Below are 10,932 nucleotides of genomic sequence, written 5' to 3' on the forward strand. Positions count from 1 at the left end.
AGTAAATTTACATATCAAAACGTAACTGGGCATTTGACCATGTTATTCCCTATCTAAAAGTTTTGCACATTTTCAAAGGCTTTGGGTTTTTTTGGTTTGGTTTGGTTTGGTTTGGTTTGGTTTGGTTTGGTTTGGTTTGGTTTGGTTTTTTTGAGGAAGTAGGAAGCCAACCTATCTTAGGATCATAATTATACACATACAGTTATTTTTTTTTCTTCTTTTTCTAGAGAACCAAACTTTTGTTTAACTTTTCTACGAATTCCCAAGTAAGGCAAACGTTTACTTCAAACTTCTTTAATTTCTAACTGAATCTTTGAATGTAACTCATTTAGTTTACACGTCACCTTTCCTGCATAAGGTTCACGGGAAACAAATTGTTTTAATCTTCTCTAAAGGCATGCATCTTCCAATCATTGTATTAATTAAACATTAAAGTACAGAGCCTTAAATCCAAACCAAGCAAATGGCTATGAGCCTTTAGATAAGGTAATCCAATAGGCTTCCCACTGACAGGAATTATTGGTGTAATTTCTTTATTGAAAGAAGATGTAAAGAGACCATGAACTGCTTCCAGTGTGCAGGCAGACTTCGCAGACACAAACTCTCAGTCTCAGGTAAACATGTGACTCATTGGTTTGTTTGTGCTTGCTTGTAATTCAGTCAATTCAATATTTAAATTGTTTCCAAGTACTTAATAAGCAAACTTTTATCCTCACTTTTTCTACTAAAAAAGAAGAGAGAGAGAATCACCTCTCTATAGAATATATTCTTCAACCAAAGCTAATTGTCTAAACTTTTAGTGTTTTTTTTTCTTTTTCAAAGACTTACTACACTTGAATGAGTTGACTTTTCTGTAATATAGCTAAATAGCATTGTTAAAAAAAATACAGATCTAGGCATGATTATGCATGTAAGTAAGTGTAAGCATAAGAGATCAAGAAAACCTACAGGAGTTTGTGATGTGTCAAAATAATGATCAGTGCATATTGTTTTAAGTTTGTACATAACAACTCCACCTATAAGAATGCCCAGATCTGCAGTCAGGCATGGTGGTACACATCTTTATTTCCAGCACTCAGGGTATGGGCAGAGGCAGGTAGGTCTCTGAGTTCAAGGCAAGCCTGGTCTACAGAGAGAGTTCCAGGACACCCAGGACTACACAGAGAAAACCCAACCAAACAAAAAGCAACCAATCAAACAAAAAAGAATTCCCAGGTCTTTTAAAATGCTTATAGACAGGAGCTGTGATTGGAGCATACAGAGTGAGTTCCAGGACAGCCAGGGCTACACAGAGAAACCCTGACTCAGAAAAAAAAAAAACAAGAAAGAAGAAAGAAGAGAGAAGAAAGAAGAAAGAAGGAGGGGAGGAGGAGGAGGAGGAGGAGGAGGAGGAGGAGGAGGAGGAGGAGAAGAAGAAGAAGAAGAAGAAGAAGAAGAAGAAGAAGAAGAAGAAGAAGAAGAAGAAGAAGAAGAAGAAGAAGAAGAAGAAGAAGAAGAAGAAGAAGAAGAAGAAAAAGAAGAAGAAGAAGAAGAAGAAGAAGAAGAAGAAGAAGAAGAAGAAGAAGAAGAAGAAGAAGAAGAAGAAGAAGAAGAAGAAGAAGAAGAAGAAACAATAATGTTTCAGTGTCATTTACCCAGTAATGAGGAAGGGTTACATATATCAGTACTGGCCATGGCTAACCAGGGAAGGGTCGCTTCAGAGGGGCAGAAAAATCTATCCAAGATGCAAGTTGGGTGTTTTCCTCTTTTTTTCTGACTTTTATGAAGACTACTTATTTTTACCTGATGACTCTGGATCTCTATTTGTTGGCAATTAGCTTCATTTTCAAAATACAATAAAAGAGAGACAAAACATCTGGGTTTTTTTTCTATTTTTTTTTCTATTTTAATTCTGTCAATTACTAAAGATACTCTTGTGTTTATCAGCTCCTGACAGCTTTATCAATAAAATCCAGGTTCTTTACCTCTAAAGATCAAAAGCAACAAGATGCGAGTCAAATGAACATGAGCAGTCTCTTCTCCCACCATCAACCAAGGATGCATGCGGTGGAAGCAGTGACTTGGCACAGACTGTCCTCTTTCGAAGAGAGTTTTGCTTATTTCCATGAGCTACTTTTATTTTTCAGAGTGGGAAAGGGATGGTGGCTTCCTGGGGATGCAACCCTGAGCCTCTTGCGTGCTATGTAAGTACATGCAATAAAGTCATTTCTTTTCCTCTCTCTCGTTCCTTCCCCACATCTTTTCTTCTTTCCTGTCTTCCCATATTTTTTCTTTCCCTCCACCCCCTTTCTAAGGGATTTTAATTCACACTGCATCCTTTGTTTCTGCCTATTTATTTCATGTTTGTCTTAAACTGACTGAACACCGCTGTTTCGCCTATAAGGTTCAGGGAGTCCTTGTGAAGCTCATCAGGAGAGCAGAAACCCTGAAGGAAGCGAGGACAGAAAGCAGTGTGGCCTCTGACAGTGCTGAATGCATTCACAACAGAAAACACTCAGGAGCTACTGAAACACAAATGCTTCTAAAAATTTGAAATTGGAGCAGCACCAGCGTCCACAGTGCGCACAGGCAGTGTGGAGCCCAGGTACAGCAGAGAAGTGCTGGAGGGTAAAGTGGCTGCGAAGTCCCAGGCATGATCAGACTTAAGGCCTTTGTGTCTCCTTCCTGCAAGGCTTTTCCTCACTCCCACAGTCCCCAGGAAAGCATGGCCAAAAGCCTTCTAGCTTAGGAATCAGACCAGAGGTCCTCCGGTTTCTGAGAGCCCTGCGGTCCCAGAGAAGAACTGCAGAGCAGGGGCCAGTACAAGAGAACATCGTTTAACAGTGTTACAGCCCGTGCCTGCAGAAGCCTTACAAAGGCCTCAGCGCTGATGTCCACCTCAGGGCACAGGATGACATGCTCTCCTCAGAGTTTATCCATACTATGAGCAGACATTAGTACCCCAGGTATGGCTTTACTCCGAGCAACTGCACCGCATAGCCAGAGAACATAGCCAGGAATTGGCCTTTATTTCCCCCCTTTTCCTTTCAGGACAGGGTTTCTCGGTGCAGCCCTGGATGTCCTGGAACTGGTTCTGTAGACCAGGCTGGCCTTGAACTCCGGGATTAAAGGCATGCACCATGATTGCCAAGCATGAAAGTCCACTTTTAATTGGCAGAGGGACATCAACAAATAGTTTTCTGGCTATATGATAGGGTTAAAGTATATAATAGATTATTAGAAAATATTTACATACAGATTATGCATATAGAATATATATATGTGTGTATATATATACACACATATATATGGAGAGGGAGAAGGGAGAGCGCAAGTGCTTATATGCCAATATTCTGGCACCTGAATCATTTTATTGAAATTTTACATGAAATCTTTCCAGATGTTGTGACTGTGGTGTGTTATAATGGTTCTCAACAGAGACTTCAAAGCCACAGGCCAGGATAGAATCCTACTCAATTGAATCCTATTCACACACACAGCAATTGGCAGGTGTGTGACCACTTTCCTGTGCTGGAACTTTTCATATCCAAAATGATTGTCTCCTGCCATGAACCAGGGTGATGAAGACTGTTTGAGCTAATGCCCCCCAACATCTACACACAGTACAGGTCTGTGAGTCAGCAGATATTCCAATTGAGATCCTTTGGTATGCATGGCACACCGAAAGATGTTTAGAAACAGTTATGGGTACTGAGCCAGAATCTCTTAGGGTTCTTATGTGTGTCAAGATTCTAATGACTTGTAAGTAGCCTAAGCTTGAGAACCAATATGCTATGTCATCTCTGCTTGGAAGTATCTTAGTACGAGTATAAAATGATGATGTCATATAATCAGTGCTTGAATTTGCTGATTGCTAGATTCCATTTTTCACTAATCCTTAAGAGAAAAGCTATGATTTTTACTGAACTTTAATTATATTTTAAACTTATGTAAACATTCAAAATTTCCCGATAGTTTTATTTTCAATATAATTATATTATAAAGAAACATTGATTGAACCTGGTGTTTAAAAGCTATATTCAAGCAGTATGTGTATATATATATATATACACACACACATATACATATATATGTGTGTGTATATACATACCATATATATATACTATATGGTATATATGTGTGTGTGTGTGTGTGTGTGTGTGTGTGTGTGTGTGTGTGTGTATGTACATTATATATATATATGTGTGTGTGTGTGTGTGTGTGTATGTATGTATAAATATTATTGGCTGGAGTACCTCAACAAATAGAAGATTCCGTGGACCTAATTCTGGTTTTTGTTATTGTTTTATTTTTAAAGGCTTATTTATTTTTATTTTATGTATATGAGTGTTTTACTTGCATTTATCTCTGTGTACATTATGAATGCTTGGTGCCTGCAAAGGCCAGAACTGGACTTGGATGGCCGAAAACTTGAGTTTCAGACCATTGTTAGTTACTCTATGGGTGCTAGGAATCAAACCTGGGTCCTCCAGCACAACAGCCAGTGTTCGTAGCAGGCTCTGAGCCATTTTTCCAGGCCTATACTCATTCTTATCGTAAGAAAACTTTTATCTCAAAATTCTAGGAGTAAAATTTAGAAGTACAATATTATTAAGATTTTTGTTAAATTAATATAAATTTCAGAAAATACTTATATAATTGTGATTAACACATAAACCTTCTTAGTCCACATTTTTTAAAATTAGGACATGCTAACCAATGTCTTCTGTTTCCCGCAAGATTACCTAAAGAACCTCTGTCATTCTTGTGTGTTCATAACTGTATTACAGCGTATCAATTTTGAAAATTATTCCTCCACTTTAATTCATTATCAAATGGAATCATGACACGTACATTAGTACTCAGTTTCTCCAAATGAGCATTAACCATTCATACACCGAGCTGGGAGTGATGGCCGTGCACACCGGTAATCCAAGCCCTTGGAAAGTGGGAATATGAAGAACAGAAGTTCAGGGTCATGCTAGCTATATAGCAAAGCCAGCCTGTACAGCAAAAGACCCCGTCTCTTAACAGCGGAGTTCATACTCAAACCTTTGAATGGGAAGGTGGAAAGACAGACATTGGATAAAATGATAAAACCCACAATTATATGACCAAATTTATAGGGCTAGTAGGAAGGCTCAGTGGATGAGGGTGCCTACCTCTGAAGCTGACAATGTGAGCTCAGTCCCCTGGGTCCATATGGTAGAAGAGAAATGATTGGCAGCACACTGTCCTCCAATTTCCACATGCACACCCATGCACACAAGGATAAATGTAAACTTTTAAAACAATAAATTTCACAGAAATGCAATATAAATACTTGTAAGATTCAAATTTTCAAATGAGAAGCAATAAACCTGCTTGCCTTGTATATATGCTATATTTGTACCAACCAACAGATGGAAGGATGGCACCCTGGAGTATTCTCTAAAGTAACTGGTCAATGGCTTGAGTTTAGGTTGGTTTTTTTTATTTGTTTTGTTTTGTTTTGTTTTTTTCCTTTTTAGTAGACTAGGAAGGAAATTATAGATACTCTAATTCTCTCAACATGGTGATTTACACCCGCAATCCGAGCACTCAGAAGGCTGAGGCAGAAGGGTTACCACGAATATGAGACCAAAACTTGAGCAGTATTTCAATGCAGATCTAACACAGTTGCTCTGTGAAATCATCTCTGGAATCCATCCATAGTTATTATAATGGGTGAAAAGCAGCAAACTGGGTAAAAGACTTTGCATTGAGAAACTTCCAGAATCTCTGGCTTGTGGATTCTTCTTTAAGCCACTAAGATGCTTATGCAAATGTAAACAGATTACCATGAGTGAGTGCTAATGGATTCCTTAATAAGATAACACTCTAGAATTCCCCAGAACCTCATTTGGAAACCCTGGGTAAAAGAATATAGGGGGAAAACAAATAAACAGAACTTCTCAATGTTTCTTTAGACCCCATCACTCTCTGCAAGTGGCCCTAGAGAGGTAAGACAGGCATGGGGCTAGGTTTGCTTTGGGCATCCCGGTAGAGGCACTGCCAACCAAATCAATCATTTTAAATTGGTACCCAAAGCCTGAGTATAAAACAGAGAAAGATAGCGCTAGCAAGCACCATCTAACTCTTTACCCCAAGTTCTCTGATTCATCATGCCAGTCTCCAATGGCAATATTGTAGATAACGACCTTGTTAAAAATTAAGTTAGAAAATGTGTTCAAGGTCAAATAGCTTTCAGATACAGAAAATATTTCAAATAGGAGCTATTGGTTCTAACATATTAAGTAAAATTTAAAAATCATGTAGGCAACAAAAATGAGTTTGTTGTGTTGGGTCCCCTCCCCCAACCTTCTTTGCTTAACTTGAAGTGATGGGGCTCGTTGCCTCAATGTTTCACAAGTGGTTTTGATGGACTTCTCTTTTTCTTTGAATTATGAGATTTATTTATTGACCTAGAGGACAGCAAGGCATGCATGTGGATGTCAAAGGACAACTTACAGGGGTCAGTTCTCTCCTTGTACCATGTGGGTCCTGGAGACTAATCTCAGATCCTCAAGTTTGGCGGAAAGTGCCCTTAGCCACTGAACCATCTTGCTGGTTCTTTAATAAGTTTCGTTCAGAAACAAGATGCCTTAGGCACAGACATTTTCTTATCTATAAAGCCAAGGCAACTCTTGAAAAGTGTGTTGGTATCTCAGGTACCAGCAAGCCTGCCATGTACATCACAGCTGAGGTGAGCCTGCCATCTATACTATAGCTATGGCATAATCCAGATCTCAACCCTGTTGTTTAATTCTCACTACTGTGTGACCCAGATATAAACAGTTCATTTATGAAGGTGAAGCTCAGAAAATCCAAAGTAGGCTGGGCACACACACCTTTAATTCCCGCACACTTGATACTCTCTGAGTTTAAAGCCAGCCTGATCTACAAAGTGAATACAGAACAACCAGGGCTATTACACAGAGAAAACCTGTCTCAAATTAAAAAAAAAAAAAAAAAAAAAAAAAAAAAAGAAGAAGAAGAAGAAGAAGAAGAAGAAGAAGAAGAAGAAAGAAAGAAAGAAAGAAAGAAAGAAAGAAAGAAAGAAAGAAAGAAAGAAAGAAAGAAAGAAAGAAAGAAAGAAAGAAAGAAAGAAAGGGAGGGAGGAAAAAAGAAAATGCAAAAGTAGAAAAGTTAGTGAAACTGAAGAGATTTTCCAGGCTCCTGGTACCTATGGTCTGTTGCTGGAGCTATACTGCCCAAGCTGGCACACACTCATTACTAGTGTTAGGGTTAGGATTAGGACCGGTCAACCTTCTTGTGCCAATCCTGCTTTTGAAAGTTTATATACAAGTGACTTGGTGGCTGGGTGAGTTACGTAAGTAACAAGGGTCCTGCCTGATGTCTCTCCACAATGTGCTATGCAAATCCTTCTGAAGTGACACAGCTTGAAAAATTTAATCAAAAAAAAAAAAAAAAGGTGGAACAATAGCTGAATCAGCTAATCTCTAATGAATAGTCATTTATGTTTTCTTGTTTGTTTCAGTTCAGATAAAAATACTTATTAATTATTATGTGCCAAGAATCATGCCAGTCCTTAGATTTTAAATTTTAAAAAAATCCATCTCTTCTTTTGCTTTGGATAAATTAACCACTTGGCACATAAATGCTTAGAATACCAGCCTATGACTGAAAAGTGTCTTTCTATCTAAAAATAAAATCTCCTTTCAATGTCTATTTTCATTGGCAATTCATCTGCTCACTAATAGTAAAGAAAAATCCATGATTATAACCCCCTTATTTTATTTTTCTTGCAGTCAAAAGAGCTTTGTTCCAATATAAATGACATCATCTTAGAATGCCATCCACCCAATGAGAGATGTGAGTGACCCAGGGAGAAAAAAAAAAAGTACCATTGGTAAATTTTGTATGTAGAAGGTGAAGGTATTTAGTTGAAATAGCCAAGAGTAAATTAAATGTGTTGCACATACATGACATGTTAACAAATACCTTAAGGTCCCAAGCAATCAGAGTGAATTCATGTTGGACTGACTGTCATGAAGTGGGCAATCATTCAACCGTTTTGGCTCTCCAAAATGGTAATTACATATGGTTAAATCCAGTATTTATTTTGGCTCCTCTCTCTGAGCTGGAATATACATTAACAACTCCATTGTCTCCCTGAAGTCTTTTGCTGTAAGTAGTTCTTTAAAATGTAAACATAACAAAGTAAAACAGCATCCCATGGGACTATATTGAATATTCCCACCTATGAAGTATTTCTGATTTATTGTCTTCTGGTCAATAACTGTAAATAAAAGTCAATGGATTATTTCAAAGTCAGTTTCTGTTAATTCAACACAGACACAACGAGGCCTGCATCTATCGGATATAAGTCCCACACCATTGAAACAAATAACTAGAGTTCACTAAATATAATTAAAGAAAAGATTTAGGAGACTGAAAGAGCCAAATGGCAGAGGCATGTGGGCGTAGGGATGCTAAGTCTCTTACGTCTACCAAACCTACAGATTTTTTTCTTTCTTTAAATTTGTTACAGAGACTTTGTCTCTGGGTTGGGAATTTGCCTGCAAAGTCTCTGCCTAAAGCAAGACATTCAGAGCCAACTTGTTAACTCCCAATAAAACAGCCCCACAAGTGAGGAGTACCAGCCGGCGCTGTGATAATATCATATGACTGGGTTCCTTAGGTGGATTTTTCCACTTATTATCAGCTTCCTTTCCCCATCATATTAAGATCTATAGAACACAGGCATCCACTATAAAGGAACTGGGATATGGACACCTCTGTTTCCTTGGCAATGAAAGCTCACAGGATCCATTAAGCTCCATGGAAAAAGTGATCACTGTTCACTTAACTGCCCCACAGCCTCACTCTCTGGTGACACAATTGCCCTGGCTCCAAGCAGTTTGATAACATCGATCATTTCTTTTTATATATATATTTATATTCATATTTTCTCTCTCTCTCTCTCTTTCTCTCTCTCTCTCTCTCTCTCTCTCTCTCTCTCTCTCTCTCTCTCTCTCTCTCTCTCTCTCTCTCTCTCTCCTTACATCTAATGATGCCCACACTCTTGCTTTCAAATCTAGGCTATAATTTTAAAGTAAATTCAGCACATGATGAAAAAAAATTAGCCATACTTGCAGAAACTTAACAGTAATATTTAGAGCCTGCCTCATCCATTTAGTACTCCATACATGTTAATTCTTTAATTCAACCTATTGGGAAAAGTTAAAGGAGATAATCACTCCTGATCCATTCTTTTCAAAAGATCAGTCTCCCTGATTGTATGAAGCATAAATGTTATAAACCATTACTTTTTGGAAAAATACTAAACTAGCTATAAAAAAAAGCACAAAACTTCAAAGAGGTATTTTTCTTTGTGTGAACAATTCCCAATTTATAGTCAGTAAAGTTGTAATTATTCTTTCCAGAAGAATTGGCAATTATTAACTCTTTAGTTCAATAACTAATTAATGGGAAAGGAAGGGATTATTTTAATAGAGTATTAGCTTCCTAAGGATATTAGCTGTATGAATTAAACAAAATTTTCATCATTTAAAATTTTCATTTAAACCTTCTCCTTTGGCTGTATGTTTTTTCAAAGAGGTTGTTTTTTTCCCCTAGAAGAAGGATAAACCAGAATCTAGGACCTATACTCCAGAGATAACTCTACATTAGTGGTTCGAAACTTGTGGGTTGGAACACCTTTGGGGGTTAGATATCAGACATTTATATTAAGATTTATAACAGTATCAAAATTATTAGTTATGAGGTAACAACAAAAACAATTTTATGGTTGGGAATCATCGCAACAAGAACTGTGCTAATGGGTCACGGCATTAAGGAAGGTTGACAACCACTGCCCTAGATTAATGGAAATTCCTTTAGGGATTCAGAAAAGGTCAAGTTCTTGCAAAAGGCAGAATAAAGGTCAACATCAGTGGAGCAAGTAGCAGGCTGAAGAACCATCCCTCGTGAGGCAATGGGACTTCAGCATTGGCATCTCACAGAGCACTGGTAGGTAAGAGCTTCCAGCAAGCGCATCTCCATTTTTGACCTTGTGAATCCCCTGAGGAATCACCTGGTTAGGCAGCAATCAAGAAATCAAAGCAGGTCTCTGATTCTCACATGCTGGCTTGAGAAATGTCAAGAGTAGGGTCATGGTAGGAGCTGGAGAGAAGACAGGGAAGGGAGGAAATGTAATTATATTATTCTTTTCAAAGATAAAAAATTACTAAAGAAGAGAAGGAGGGGGAGGAAAAGAAGAGGAGGAGGAGAAGAAGAAGGAGCAGGAGGAGGAGGAGGAGGAAGAAGGTGGCTCTTCCTCCTCTTCTTCCTGTGGTTCCACTTGAGCTATCCAGTCCAAAAAAAAAAAAAAAAAGAAAAAAGTCTCGACTAATTATTCTCTCTGTCCTTAGTTCATTGGGTCACTGACATTTCTAGCTACCTAATTTTTGTCTTCTAAATGATCAACAAGTTTCTCTCCAGTCAGGATTTCCTATTTCCATCAAATACACCAAGAGCCACTCAGTTCTGAAGCTTAGATGATGACCTAATTCCTCTTTCTTTTCCCAGCCTGCTATCTACTCTCGCCATGCCTTACTGATGCTCTGCCACTCAGGTTGGTGGCTTCCTGTCTTTCTCACCATTGCCCCACACACCCCAGGTGTCATGCCTCTTGTCACCTTCATATCCATAGATTACTATTAGAGATTCAGTATGTATGATCCAGTTATTTCCAGGTGAGTGGGCCATGCCTCCTCTTCACATCCTCACACTCTCCTTCCTGACATGCACACACCTGGCAGAACTTTAGGCCTGACTCACCATACCCAGCTCTCTGGAAGAATTTTAAAACCATTTTTATTATATTGCACTTTTACTGAAAAACCTTCTGTGGTTCCTCAAACTGTTACATCTGGACTTCCAAAGTCCCATAATATGTGAGCTCTATGT

General features: G+C 38.3%; 1 protein-coding gene across 8 annotated transcripts in view; it reads right to left on the reverse strand.

Annotated features, from left to right (window-relative positions):
- The window catches only part of Satb2 (special AT-rich sequence binding protein 2), a 187,210-nt gene that overhangs the window by 79,832 nt on the left and 96,446 nt on the right, over positions 1-10,932 (reverse strand). The gene's annotated exons all lie outside the window — the stretch shown is intronic.

The sequence above is a fragment of the Mus musculus genome, chromosome 1 (assembly GCF_000001635.26).
Source record: "Mus musculus strain C57BL/6J chromosome 1, GRCm38.p6 C57BL/6J".
In the NCBI taxonomy this organism is placed as follows: domain Eukaryota; kingdom Metazoa; phylum Chordata; class Mammalia; order Rodentia; family Muridae; genus Mus; species Mus musculus.